We start from the raw sequence: 13,986 nt of genomic DNA on the forward strand, positions 1-13,986 counted from the left end.
AGGGGGAGGTGGTGGTTGCAGGGAAGTAGCGGCGAGGCTTTTCGAAGGGTCGAGCCACCGAAAATGGCGGACCCAATTAAGTGAGTCTGGGCTAGCATGATGTACGCGCGTCATGGAAACCGTAAGAGGCGGAAAGGAGGAGACGAAGGACCGCGCCAGAGTCCTTTCAAAGAGACGCATGTAAGAGTCTATGCATAGTACGCACCCTTCTTTCTCTGACAGAGAAACCCCGTGTTCACGTCTCGTTAATCTTTTTCGTTTTACTCGAAGACGGAATTAGCCAACCGTTTCGTCGGTGAGAGAATTAAAAGTAATTAATTATCTGTATATTCAGCAAGAAAATTGAATTTATAATTATTTATCTTTATATTTAGCAAATAAATTAAATTAATAGAAATAATTATATACAGGATATGTATGTAATCCAATATGTTTGTTTTGTCCATTTAAAACGTTGATATGTTTATAATTGCAAATTTATGTAATATATCAAATTACTTTGTACTTCTCTCGAATAATTAGCATTTGAGAGATTAAAAAATTTGCTTAAGATTTGTTTGTTTTTATATTTTAATATTTAAATAAATAATGATGAAACATATCACATACATATTATTGTGTATAATAATTTTATATGAATTAAATTAGATAGTTTTAATAGCTTTGCGATGCGGGCTGCTGTAGGGTCACGGCCATTTCTCTGAATGAAATACCAGTCTGGTCCAGAACTGGATGGGTGAGATTAACCCATGATCTCTGATCTCACCTGTCTGGATGCTGGACTTCCTCTTATTTCATGTCCGGAACAGGTGTATTATTTACATCTTATTACAAATATATTCATGGTTATTAAATTACGTGCTTTATTAATATTTATAATATTTAAATTTATCATAGCATATATCGCTATTAAATGTAATTATATAAAGCTCTCTAGATTTTTATTAAAGACAAAGAAATTCTTTTAATAAAAATTTGAATTAAAAATTCGAGTTTTCTCGTTATATATTTTTTAATATTTAGCATTAAAGTTTTCTATAATTAAATTTTAAATTAAAGTTCTGTTAAAGTAAGAATCTACACATGAAATTAACTTAAAAATAAGATTCTATTGCTTACATCTATACCTTTAAAATTGAAAGAAATTGTGATGTATTAATATAAGCTTACACTTAAATACGAATATAATTCTTTACGCGAAAAAACATAATAATCTGCACAAATTTCTTCAACAAATATTACTTCATCGAACTGAAGCAAATTTTAATTTTATCATTAATTAAGTTATGCACTTTACAACGACGTGCCCGAGGAACTCGCGTCGTTAATCTTACGAATAACGCTTGACGCCTCGGGTGATCATTAATAAAGACGCTTCCGATATAAGATCCGCGTTAACAAAGTTTCGCATTTTCCACGTGTACCGGTGTTTCGATCGCGCTCGTCGACATCGCATCGATATCGCAGTCCCGCAGTCTCGCGATAGTCGCGAAGCCTCTCCGGATCATTATTTTCCTGGATCGTCTCCAAATCTGGCGCTTACATTCGGCAGGAAGTCGAGACTCCTTCAGGAACAAGTTCGGAGGTTGCGAGGACGATGGAGATGCTGCCATTTCCAAGTGCTATCCTCGCGTGTACCTTCGCGATCTTTCGCATTATTTCTATTACTCGAGACACGCGCCGCGAAAGGGGACAAAATAGACGTATCCAGAATCCAGGGAGGAGAGAAGGGGGATAAGGGTCCGAAGAAGACGGTTTAGGACCAAAGGGGAGCCTTGATCCTCTTCGCGGGTCTCAAAGGCGAAATGACGGCATTCTGCTTCTTTGAGACGGTATTAGCCGGGCGATTCCATCGAATTTGCGTTCTCTCCGGCCTCGAGAGTTCGATCACGAAATGCGATACCTTGTATATTTGTAGAAGTAATAACGGCCATAGAGGACGAGAGGACGAGATGGCCTCTCCACGGAGGGATACCGAGGATGGTCCCGAGGGGTGGTGGGTCGTCGCGATGGTGAAGAGGCGAAGGAGGTGGAGGATAGCTTGGCGACACTCACAAGTCTTCCCTCTCCCCTCTTTCTCTCTGTCTCTCTCTCTCTTTCCCTTGCTTTCGGAACTGTACAAGGGTCCATCTCATAGCAACGCCCACGGAAACTCGAATCGATACGACGCACTGTTCTGGAAATTCGTCGGATTTTCGCGCACGTTTTCGAATTTCGCAATGTGAGGTGCCTTCGCCCTCGAAATTGCACGGCTGAGAAAGGTCAGCGTGACACGGTGCGTCGCGACGCGCCGCGCCGACGCGTCGTGCGAATTTTCGCGCTCGAGGATTGCTCGCGTCGACTTCGCGTTCGATGTGCGAATCGATAACTGTAGATCTACACTAATTCGAAACAATCGGAAGACCGAGATACATTCCATAGCATCGATCGAACGCAGATAAAAATCACACATTTTCTCTTGATTAGCATAATCTGTGATTATTACTATACTTACGTCCGTATCTAAAACCTTCTTTATGTTCTGACCACTGTCGAACGATTTACTAGTATCGATAATCTAAGCATCATTGAGGTAGAATATTTGTAACGAGATAATATTATAAAAGAGAAAAAAGATAGAGGGAGATAGATCTCCCTCTACATCATCATTGATAAAAGGATTTCTTATCAAGCCGTCGCGCCGATGCATCGATCCGACTCCTTGGAGAAAGAAACGCGCACGAGTCCTCCTAACACATACTAGTCCATATACAGAGTCTGCATCTTTCTGCGCTTCGATTACTACCCTCCTTTACGAGGAGCAGTATCCAGAGAGGTAGCTCGTTTTTCCTTCTTACCGATGTGCCGCGCGAGCGTGAGAGACCGAATCGAGATGAAAATCGCAACCCCGGCATTTCTCCCTCCTTGTATCGATACGCTGGAAAAATCGGTATATATGTATATACATGTATCGGCGTCTTATTTATATATTTGAGTTTTCGGGATTATACTGCCGCTATTTATAACACTGGAAAAATGCAATTAAATTATTCGAAACAATAACATTAATATGCAGATGAATTATTTATTATAATATATTTTCAAGTATAATTTTTGAAACGTGCGAAAAGTATACTCTTCTTTTTATTTTGTGAAGAATCATTATTTATTTATGCAACCACATTACTACAATTATTTGAATGATTGGTACAGAAATGATTAATTTATCACAATTTTAAATATAAAAATTATTAATTAATATTTCTTTAACGTATCACATCTCTTTTTACTTTATAATCAGTATCGCGCGACATTGTCGAAGACTCGATGCGAAAATGGTAGCGATTGGAATGCGAGAGAAGTTCCTCTTCGTTTTTATCGTCGCGTGTCCAGCCAGGCGTCTTGTCATGCATGGCCGATATTGATATGTGCACGCGTGTATTCGAGAGCAAGCCGTCGACGGAGAAGCGGTCCCTTCCTCCCTTTGTGAGAGAGCATGTTCCTCTACCTCTTCGTCTCCACCTCCCTCACAGTCGTTTTCAGAGCGGAAGTTCGTGCACGAGAAATCCGGAAAATTGGACGGAGCGATCGCGTCTACTGTTGCCGACGAGCGTTCTTCAAATGAACGATCAGCTGGAATCCCATAAGTCGACGGGGTCGATAGTTGGAGCGATGTAAAACATTTCGAGTGGCGCGCGATACTTTTATCGAAGAAATATCTCTCGGTCTTCTTGTTATAGCGATCGAGAATAACGATATGTTTATTTCTCGTTCTGATTTTCTAACATTTATCCAATTATAATAATCATTTCAGGATCGTGACACTTGGAAGATATATGTATATTAAGGCGAACAAAAAGAAGAGTGTAACATTCAAATATATATAACATTCATTGTTTTTTATTTTTAAAATATAAATTAAATTATAAAGGATCTTACAAGTTGCGAGACATATTTACAATTAACGAGATTAATTTTATTTGCCAAATTTGCCAAGTGTCACGACTTGGCAATTACTAGTTTTACGCTTTAGATAAAATTAATACGTCTAATAATTTAGACACAGAACACAGCTATTCTAGCATGAGCAGAATAATATAACTTTTGTGTAATATATTTCTATGTTGCAACATATATAGAACATAATAATAATTATAACAATAATATACAATAATATACAATAATAACATAATATAATAATTATTATATTAGTATTATATTATATAATTATTATATTATTATATTATAATATACTCTATAAATACAATAATTATATTATATTACATCGAGAGCGATGAATAATATCGAAGGCTCCAGAGCCAGTTGACCACCGCTGCCGCGAATTTGTCTACACGGGCGATTGTGGTCACTCAGCACAGGGTGTTCCGGACTACTGGCTGATCCAGTTTTCATTCCGGTTTCTTCGGTGAACTTCACCCCGGGAACGAGGCGAGCGCTGTCAACACAGAGGCGCGCGCACGGAATGACAAATGTTGCGCCGACCGCTAATGTTGCTGCACAACAAATTATATCTAGAGCGATAAAATCTATCCCCGAGAGTTAGATAAATAGTGCTCGAAGACGACACGCCGTTTATAAGTCTGCGACGGAATCGCCTCCTTCTTCCTTTGCTCGTTCAGAATTTTTCCTCCGTGTAAAATTGCGCGATCTACATAAATAAGTGTATATATAATAATATGTAAATAAGCAAATTCGCTGCATCTCACGTTTCCTTCTGCTTTTCTATGTTACAGATTCGACCACTGGACAATTTGTCAAAGGGTCTACGTCGATCGAGATCGAGATATCAAAAAAATTACTCGAAACATAATTAATTAATTAAGTCAACAGAGATAGATTAGATTTAATCGATCAATCTACTCGGCAATTAATTTTTCGCACGATTGTAATAACGATGCAATGAATCATGGACAACGATGTAAGCTTCGAACGTGCAAGACTCTGGAGAATTGCGAGATAAATATACGAGAGAGTGAGAGAGAGAACACCCAGGAATCGTTCCGATCCTGCGCTCCCGTGTTATTCCGTCCTACCTTCTGCTTCCTCGGACATTAATTTCGTGCAGCGAGCTGCAGGTGCGCCGTCACAGGTAAGAACATATACATGCAATATTATTGGCCCGACGTTGGGCAGACGCTAAAGCCCGAGTTGCGACTCGGCACGATCCCCATTAACCGTCCTATAAACAGATAATCGTGAATTTCCCGCCGATATTGCTCGCCCAATCAGATAAGACGGAACGTCGAGATACGAAATTATTGTCTTCGCGCATTTCCCGGCTCGTTCCAGAGTCGGGATGCTGCGGTTTAAGTGTTAATAATAAGTGTTAATTAAGGGTAGATAGCGATCGGATTGGCTAGGCATACGTAGATTCGCAGTATCGGATTTTAGCGGAGAAACAATTGATTCTTGAAAAATTAACCTTTTAATCAGGGTATCGCATTTTATCGCTAATTTATTAGCGAACACAAAATATATTTTCAAGATATAAAAATAAGAAGTTTAGAAATAAAATAATAATCCGAAAAAAATCGTGTAAAATGAACATTTAAACAAATTATTTATCGTAGGAAAAAATGATTAGAATTTCAAGGCAATAATGATCGTAATAATGATCGCAACTTGTGCGAAGCAACTTGGCGCATTGAAAAGATTTCCATTCCATTAACGCAAACTTTCCATTCTGCTAATATTCGTACGAAAGATGCAGAAACGCACGCAAGTTTGAAATTTACATAACAATTCGCGCCGCATAATTCTCTCGTATCAAAAGAGCCGACCTTTGATATGTCTACAAAAACATTGCTCGTGCAAACTCGTCGTCGTCGTCGACGCTCGGCGTCGTAGTTAAATGAAGGATTTTCACGCGGCTCGCTGCCATTATTTGGCTACGTCTCTGTTTGTTCTACGAAGTGTAGAACGGAGTCGCGAGGGCGAGAAAGAGGAGTACTCCGTTAATCATTATCCTGGGGTATGTCGAGAGGGCGAAGGAAGCCTCCTTTGAGGCCGGACCACGGCTGCTCTGCCCGGAATTCCAGGGACTCGGATTACAATTTGGCGAGTCCAGGGCGAGGGGAGAGTAAAATGGCCGCCGGCGGTAGGGTAGTTTTGCTCGCCGTAGGGTGGCTACGAGGGTGGCTAACTGGGTGGTCGACGAGCAACGGCAGGCGAGGAGGTGGGAAGGGGGTAGGGGATACTGGTGGTGCAGGAAATGTAGAAGGAGGAAGAGGAGGAGGTGGAGGTAGCGGTAGGTAAAGGGGACGCGGTGGTGGCTGAGGGCCGGGGCAGCGGGGACCGATGCTAGCCACAACCCCTTAAGGGTCGAACGAACCCTTGCACCACTACACAGAGTCCAAGAACCTCGGCTCTCTCTCTCTCTCTCTCTCTCTCTCTCTCTCTCTCTCTCTCTCTCTCTCTCTCTCTCTCTCTCTCTCCCTCTCTTTCCCCCCTCATCTCTCTCTCTCTCTCTCTCTCTTTCTCTTTCTCTCTCCTTGTTATTCTCTCTCCTTCCGTTTGCATTCGCCGCTACATGCTGTTTCTCCGTCGCGCCTTCCACGCTCGCTCTGACTCTCGATTTGTCTCGCTCCTCTATTCCGTCACCTCACCTCCCTCCTGGGTCACCCATCCTGCCTCAGCGCTGAACAACCTTTATATCCACAGTCGCTATACCTACCACCACGAGTACCAAGTAAGTACGTACGTACTACCTAGCTCGCGTTATTCCCGCGTATACGAGAGAGGAAAAGGGAGCGAGTGAGAGAGAAAGAGAGGGACACACAGGGATGAACAAGCGAGACAAACAGAGAGGGACGAACGTGATGCCGCAAGTAAGCGAGAGCGAGACGTAGAGAACGAGTGTTTGAGGGAAACGGAGACGGTGACGAGGAGAAAGAGCGAAACAGAGGTCAAAAGGGGGCAAAAGGGAAAGAGAGAGAGAGGGAGAGAAGGAGAGAAGGTCGGACGAGCGGTGTGTTCAGGCAAGGGTGGAATTTTAGAGCCGGGACCAGCCTTAAAATACACGCGCGAAATGCCGGGCGTGAATTAGAGCTGCTGCGTATACACGCTCTCTCTTCTCTTCGCCGGCGAGGCAAAGCGAAGCGAGGCGATTCGAGACGAGGCAAACGACGAACGAACGGACGGTGTGTATGTACCTTTGGAATTTTCGTAAGCCACAGAGTGAGAGAGAGGCGTCTGTTGTTTCTCTCCGGTCGCGTTCGCGCCGGTTCTTCAAACGGGATGAAATTCGACGATCGCGCTTGTGACGACGACAAGCGTCGCGACGTTTATTACCGAGGGTTAAATGAAACTCTCGAAAGCTTTCGCAACCCTCAACCCTCTGATACACAATCCGGTTCTCGCTCTATGTAAAAATTGTACATACATTTAGCCCTCGAGTCACGCGATGCTTTCTTTGCGCGTTTCATTTTTACGCTAGACAGAAATTTCTTAATTAAGAGGGAGAGAAACATAAAATAATAAAATTTTTACTTGTGTGTAGCGCAAATTCTAGGAAATTTATAAAAGTCTATTAACAAGTCGATATGTGTAAAATCACTTTGATATCTCTATTTCTATGATCAAACTGCATCACATAGAATTGATAATTGATCCCCGGAACTTTGCGATTTCGATTTTCATTGCTCGCCGTGAATAAATTGCCGTCTGGAATCGTGCTCGAAAATAAACCGAGAGAAGAAGAAGCAGGACATCCAAAAGACGTAAGTCAGTTGGACGTGAGAAGTTTCACGATGTTCAGATCTTTTACCCGAGGAAAGGACTCTCGCAAGTGGAGATACAATCAGGATGCCGCGAATAGCGTGGATGCAAATAGAACTTAAATTCAAATTTAAGCAGAAAGCAAAATATTTCTTGCGAATTTTTTACTAAACATCTTGTTCTTAAAAACATCAGGTGTTTTTAAACACGCTTTTGTCTTATTCGCGCATATTGTAAAATGTTCATTCCTTTTAAGAAAATACACAGGCATCTGGTTGTCGATAGAATATCGCTCGATTCTGCGGCACGCAGAAAAGAGAAGAAAGCCGTCGACCGTCGAGAGACGAATGGATCACAGTAGAAATCGAGGATATACCGTGAATTTTAACATGTCTTCCAAAACGCGAGACTGATGTAAGCATCAAGATTTGTCGTAATGTAATAGATTACATCGAAAATATAGGATAATCGGAAGGCGAATCGTTTCTTCGATAGAAATAATATAGATCAGATGCCGACAGCAATTATAGAGTTTATGAATAATTAAACGAATCTATTAAATATCTCCTGACAACTAATGTCTGCTGTAAAAATTATATATATATATATATATCGCAATATAATCTTAACATTTTATAAAGAATGGTATATACGCGCGGTTATATAGTTTAAATAATTGATATAAAATTGATCTTATTGCAATATATATAGATTATTATATATTATAGTATTTATACTATAATTATAGTTTATATACTATAATTTAGTGTTAATTAAATATTAATGTATTACAAATTTTATTCAAGTTTAGTAATAGTTGCGAGAGTCCAGACGGATAATTTCGGAATACGATAACGCATTAAACGTCCTAATAAGTACATCGTAATAATGGGATAAATTATATTGAGCGGATGGTTGAGCGTTATATCGGTAAAGTTCCGACGGGGTGAAACTTTTATTTAAGGACGCGGCTGCGGAGGCTTGTCAGGCGTTTCGTTACCGTCAAGTTTAACCGCGGCTCTAATTTCGTATAATAATTGCACCTTATAAAGGAGATCTTGAATCTAATATCCTCGGCGTTCATCTCATATTTATCGTCGTTCCGCGGAAGATGGACAACTCCACTTTTGGTATCGCGGTGCGGAATCTAAATTTAAACGCAGATGCAACGAGTTATCGTCCACGATAATCGATCGGGACGAATATCACAATTAGCATACAATATAATGAATCGCTTGTATTTCTATCCTACTGATCTGCCAAGTTTCATAGAGCGAATGACATTTATCTTTTTTTAAGTCGCGATTGGATAACGAACTTCTTATTGAAAATTCAATATTAGCAGTTGGTGTAACGTCATTAAATATTCCATAAAGGGAACAGCAGTAATAAAATTACCAATATATTTCTCTTTAATAATGATTTCAACAACGGCACTTACTTAAATCAAGATACACAATTATATAATTAGAGTTTAATAGTTTCTAGTCTTTTAATAATGAGTAATAATAAGTTCTCTATCTGGTTTACGATAGCCTTCTCAAAAAAAAAAAAAAAAAAAAAAAAAAAACGACAAATCGTACCTCGGTCTGTCTTTTAAAATCGCGAAAGCAAAAGTCTTCCACTATGAATTTTCCATTGTACAATAACGTGTATATATTTACATCAACCCCTTCCTGATCACTCTTCGCGCGCGCGCGCACCAATATTAATACACGCGAGCAAACAGGCAACAATCCTGACGGGACCGATATTTTTTTTTCTCGCGCCGATGACGACAGCGTTGACGACGCGCGCGGATTTAACTAATAAGAGCAATTAATGCCGGAGGTAGTAGCTATAGAGAGAGGGTGGTTTGTGCCCGCCATGGCATGTCTCTCTCGCCTGGCGGTCGCCTCGGTCAATACCCACCGGACAAGATGGCCGACGCCCACTCCAACACAAACTCGGAGTTACATACATTTATGTACTCAAATGTATAACCCACCGCGCTCTCCCCCCTGCCCTCCCCCCCTTTCTCCGGCTCCTCCGGACGGAGTTGCCTTTCTCCTTCCGCCCCGGCTTCAACCCTCCCCGGTCTCGCCAGCCACTCGGGCTACACGGACACCGAACTTCATCATTATTATCTCGCCGGCCTGGTGTACCTACCTTCCTACCGGCGGGTTTGAATTTTGCAAAAGCCGCACGGCACTCGCGCCTCTAATGATAATATTGAAGCGGAAATTTCAGAGGATTTGGATTAATCGTGCATGTATTGCGGCTGGTTGAGCACTCACGATTTTTTTTCTTTTTTTTCTTTTTTAGTTGAAATAGAAATTAATTTCGTCTTTATTGCGGATAATTTTTAATATGTTTGTCTATCGCTATACGTGGTGTATGCACTCTGTGAAAGAATCTTTAATGTGCAATAATGTGTAATACTTGCTTTATTTATCTTGTTATAATAGTATCGAGTTTGATTTGACATTTTTTTTACGTCTTATTCAAATTGAAAAAAATTTAAAGACTGCATTTAATTTAATTTAATGTCACTTTCTTATTGCAATTACATTGGTTTCACAGCTGTAATTGCATTATCGATATTTAATTATTAGTAGGTGAGAGTTAATTTAAAGTTGCCATCATTCAGCATAATCTGATGAGACTTAATTACTATATATAATATCAAAATATCATCTAAATGCGAAAGTATATTAAACATATTTGATAAAATTATACATAATTATATATATCATAATTGGACTTTTAAAGCGATCAGTTTTAACAGGATCTTATTAAATATTTGTTCCCATAATCTTAAAATAAATGCGTATCAAATGTTGAATATTAAATTCACATTTACAATTTATATATTGAGGAGCTCTATTGCATATTTTAGCTAAATCTTCATAAATTATGAAGGTTAGATAATGTTTATAACGTTGTAAATTTCTGCTCTCTTCTCTCCCAATAAATATCTTCTCTCACAATCATCTATACAAAAAAAATTCAGATTTAAAACTCTACGCGTTGTCAACTTATTAAAGCGTGTCTTCTCTACGTGCGAATGGACCATGCGAATAGGCATGTCGTAGAGAATCTCGATTGGTCAGTGTTGAGGGGTGGCCAGCCCACGCGTTTGATTGGTCAAAACCACCCTTCTCTCAGACGAATGCTGACCCTCGGGGGTGGATTCTGGTTGTTGGATAATATCGCCGATCCATGCCTTAAACGCGATACATGCTTGCGAAAATTGAATTGCACGGTCGCGCGGTGAAACAACAGGGAAAACAACGCAAGGAAAACACCTCGTGTTGCATCGTTTGAGAATACTTACTAGAGTGGCTGCAAATTGCATACGAGGTTCGTAAACTACGCAAATAGCGCGTCGCAAAAAGAACTATTGTGTACAGCGTGCAATTTCTCCGCTTCGTACGAAAAATACGGATTGTCTTTAATGTTGCGTCGCTGCATCGGTGAAATGTGTAGAATTAATCATTGATATAACAGTGGAATATATATATACAACAATATATCACACACGTGTTTCGTAGCGATACAATAAATGTTACACCATTAATTTACGATCGAAAAAAAGATATAACGATATAAATATTGCAATATTATTCTATACCTTTGAACGACGCGCGTACTGGAATATTCGAGTGTAATTGATCTAGGAATTTAATTCGTTCAATTCAGGAGAGAAACCGCGAGATCGAGAAACCCTCTCGACAATATTTCTCCGCCGGTTCTTTATCGGGAAACCGAGAGGGACAGTTACGAGTGGAGTATCGGCAGTAATGAGATTGAAATTAATTCGACATTGCACGGTGCCGAGCGCTCTCTCTCTCTCTCTCTCTCTCTCCCTCTCCCCTTTTCTCTCTCTACGACAAGATGTTCAACGATAAGATAATTCGACAAATTTGCTCGAGAGTAACTCCGCGAGATCTCGCCAAGTGAGATATCGCGAGATAAAACGCTTTTTTTCTCTTTCTTTCTCTTTCACATACTTCTTTTTCTTTCTTCTCGGATGGGAGGCGATATATACGAAGCGCGCGGCCGCTTTAACCGGAAGACGAATGATCATTACTTAATCTTTTGACCGAGGACGAGGCGTCGTCGTCGTCAGAGTATCCCGGCTAATCCGGCGCAATTGTTTTCGTCCATGTTGACTGCTTATCTGGCTTAACAGCCGACTAATTCCGCGATCTAACAAACTTCGAGCTTCATGGTCTCCCTAGGCACTTAACCTGCGTTACCCGTGAGTTTTTCGTCTCGGGTTGCGAGTGACTCGCTAAATTAAAATTGTAAATTTTGCGAGATAACAACACCGAGACATCGAGGCAACAACGCACCGCGGTAACGCGCGATAAAGAGCCATTATGTTTAATGAAATTGTCCTAGTGCTCTATAACTGGTTAATTATTCATTTGTTTACTGGATATATCTTTCTACGTGAACTTTCTCCACGGTGAACATTGCAATTAAAAATTACAATTATTTATCATTAATAAACTCTTAATAAGGAAAAAAATGTCCAAATTTTGCAACACAATAAAAAAAGATTTTTCTAATAATGCTTCATGAGTCTATAAATTTTATTTTCTTCTTTTCTTTTTAGTAATTTCGATGACCTTACAATACGTTTTTAATGTTATTATTTCAACTGTTATAGTTTATACAAATTGTATAAATTTAAGATAAATAATTATTAAATATTGCATATTAAATTCATTTATTTATATAATACATATATTTTTGAAAAACTCTTTATTTATATATTACAATTAAATTATTACAAATTTTAAACGTTGGATAACGTTTATCGTAATGCAATTTTCTTTTCCTTTTTTTCTGACAGTATTTCTGACAATATTTTATTTTGTGATTTCTTTTGAATATTTTATTATTTTTATTTTTTATTATAAAACTAGGAGTATAGAACAGTTATTCTAAATCAATATTGTCGCAAGTATAATTGTAAATGTATTAGTGTATTAACAAACAGTTGTTCATCAGTCTGCATGCAATGGCGTGGTCATTGCAGGACTGCAAATCTCTACCCTAACACATAAAAGGTCTCTTTCGCTGCAGGGTGTATAGCAACCCCGTCCTAAGCTCGTTCTACAACTGATAGTTTTATACCGGACTGTATCTCCTATTAGCAGGCAACCGTGTATTGCATCGGTGTTCCTCGAGTTCGGGTGTTTCGGGTGCGAGAAACTGGAATGCCAAGGTACCACGACCAATAGCATATTGGCGAACGAATCAGAAATTATTCACCTCGACGAAACTTTATTTTATGAACGTAAACATATTTACATCCAATGAGACTCTCGGTAGATAAATTTGTGGTTAAAATCAATTAACATAATTAATTAATCGAATAATATTTTATTTTGTATTGATATATTATGCTTGAAAAAATGTTATATATTGTGAAAGTAGAAGAAGCAAGCGATATGTCGACCCATACATAATTTTTTTTCAAGTATTTATATTTAAATTTTATGATAAACATCTTGAAAATATTTATCGCAATTTATTAACGAAATATCATTTATTAATTTTCACATATTTGATTTGAATAATTGTACAAAAATGCTGTCTTCATGAAACCTTTCATATTGATTATTCTGTTGTCGCGATTTGGAGTTTACCGCTATTTGCTTATTATTGAGGCAGAAATGCGATTATACAAATTGCAATGGAGGAATAAATCTCTACTATTTACGACACGGAAATGGCTGCAACGGAATTTGAGGGAGATGCAAGTGTTTGACATATTTTGTCCGGGAAACCGACAGATCAGGGACGAAAGCGGCGCCGCGGAAAGGGTTGGCGGAGGAAGTGAATGCAGAGGCACCTCTGTTTCTGACGTGCAGATTAGTGTTCGCCATTGTAGTGACGTCATTATAGTTAACACGCATTCAGACCGATCCGAAGAGGCTGGCGAAACTATTGACCGCGATCGCTCGCGGAAATTTGTGAGTTTCCTCTTGGCTCTCGCTGTAGCAATCGCGGCGTGATCTTCTTTTTTTCTCCCGAAGCGCTCATTTGAGACGGAATTTTCGACATTATTCGCGAAATGCCACGAGGATACGTCGCAGCAGGGGAATTAGGAAGAGCGGTTAGAGCGTGATGTCCTTTCGACTCGATCGCGCGAATGCGTCGACTGCAGAATGTGTCAGAAGTCGGTTCGCCAGTTGACAGATGAATATGCCCAGGGAACAATAGGGGCCGACCAAAAATTAACGGCATTGTCCTAACTTTGCATTCTGATGCCGC

General features: G+C 39.6%; 1 long non-coding RNA gene across 2 annotated transcripts in view; it reads left to right on the forward strand.

The window, feature by feature from the left end:
- The window catches only part of LOC145941358 (uncharacterized), a 204,263-nt gene that overhangs the window by 51,602 nt on the left and 138,675 nt on the right, over positions 1-13,986 (forward strand). The window contains exon 6 of one of the 2 annotated variants that reach the window (XR_014426172.1): positions 4,734-5,089. This is a non-coding gene — a long non-coding RNA (uncharacterized LOC145941358). Of the gene's footprint in view, positions 1-4,733; positions 5,090-13,986 lie in introns of those variants that run through there. The other variant, XR_014426171.1, reaches the window with a different exon arrangement.

Source organism: Prenolepis imparis, unplaced genomic scaffold (genome assembly GCF_030444845.1).
Source record: "Prenolepis imparis isolate NDT839.2.m4 unplaced genomic scaffold, iyPreImpa1.0 SCAF_10, whole genome shotgun sequence".
Taxonomy (NCBI): Eukaryota; Metazoa; Arthropoda; class Insecta; order Hymenoptera; family Formicidae; genus Prenolepis; species Prenolepis imparis.